The sequence below is a fragment of the Hoplias malabaricus genome, chromosome 4, assembly GCF_029633855.1.
Source record: "Hoplias malabaricus isolate fHopMal1 chromosome 4, fHopMal1.hap1, whole genome shotgun sequence".
In the NCBI taxonomy this organism is placed as follows: Eukaryota; Metazoa; Chordata; class Actinopteri; order Characiformes; family Erythrinidae; genus Hoplias; species Hoplias malabaricus.
In genome coordinates, this window is record NC_089803.1 from 48,656,266 (window position 1) to 48,657,712 (window position 1,447).

At 52.4% G+C, this 1,447-nt stretch overlaps 1 pseudogene; it reads left to right on the forward strand.

Annotated features, from left to right (window-relative positions):
- The window catches only part of LOC136695977 (28S ribosomal RNA), a 9,463-nt pseudogene extending 8,709 nt beyond the window's left edge, over positions 1 to 754 (forward strand).
- Positions 755 to 1,447: the final 693 nt, after the last annotated feature.

A 1,447-nucleotide genomic window follows, 5' to 3' on the forward strand; every position in this document is an offset into this window, starting at 1 on the left:
AGAAACCTCCCGTAGAGCATAAGGGCAAAAGCCGGCTTGATCCTGATTTTCAGTATGAATACGGACCGTGAAAGCGGGGCCTAACGATCCTTCCGTCTGCTTTTTGGGTTTTAAGCGGGAGGTGTCAGAAAAGATACCACAGGGATAACTGACTTGTGGCAGCCAAGCGTTCATAGCGACGTCGTCGTTTGATCCTTCGATGTCGGCTCTTCCTATCATTGCGAAGCAGAATTCGTAAAGCGTTGGATTGTTCACCCACTAACAGGGAACGTGAGCTGGGTTTAGACTGTCGTGAGACAAGTTAGTTTTACCCTACTGATGTTGACCGTTGCTCCGATAGTAATCCAGCCCAGTACGAGAGGAACCACAGGTTCGGATACATGGTACTCACGCTTGGCTGTGCAGCCACTGGTGCAAGGCTATCATCCGAGGGCTTACGACAGAACGCCTCTAAGTCGGAATCCCGCCTAGAAGGAGCGATATATCCGCGTCCAGCATCGGTGAGCTTGATCTTGGATAGCCACGGTGGGAGGCGGGTTCCTCCCCACCGCCGGTAACGAGAGCCGCATGACACTGGAACCGGACCGGGGCTAATGAACGCCTTGGTCCACCTGCCTCCTGAAGCAAATGTCTCTTGATCCGGGTGTGAAATGACTCGTAAATGACCTGATTCGGAGTGCGGGTGTCGTAAGTGGCAGAGCGGGTGAATAAACCGCGATCCATTGAAAGTCATCCCATCCACTCAAACATTTGTCGGGGGAAGGCGAATGCCTAACACCCCCCCGGCCCTCCGGAGCAGTCCAGGTCTCGCAGTGGGTGAAAATTGTACTTGGGAAAATTTTTCTGAACCTCTGGTTCTCTGGGGCGCGGGCCCGAGAGTCCGTACACCGGTTAGAGGCATAGGGGAGGAGGGTACTCCCCTATATAATCCTGGATGTGATTCAGGTCTCGCAGTGGGCAGAATTAACTTAAAGGAATATTGCAATATTTCGTCCTAGTCTCAAGCCCGAAAAGGGGGCACCTTCGTGAGCCCAAATTCAAAGGGCACGGGTGTTTCCAGTCTGGTGCCGTCAGGACATTAGGGTTACTTTAGAAACAATGAAAGTTTGGGTACACCCTATGTAACTATGACATGCCCAAGGCTCTGGTTCGTCTCTGGGCATGAAAATAGTGAGTTTTACGCCTAATCTCACTGGAAGTGACCCGAAACCTAAGTCGAGACATCCGTAGACCCCGGTGATGTGAATTTCAAGCAGGAGGAGTGACTCACCTCTGGGCTAGGGTGGTGGTAAGCCCAACCCCCCCCCCTCTGGAGGTTTTCAAAACCTAAGTCGAGATATCCGTAGACCCCGGTAATGCGAATTTAAAGCCCGAGGAGTGGCACACCTCTGGGCTAAGGGGATGGTTGGGGTTGCCTCCCCTCTGGAGGTCTAAAATGACTTCCATA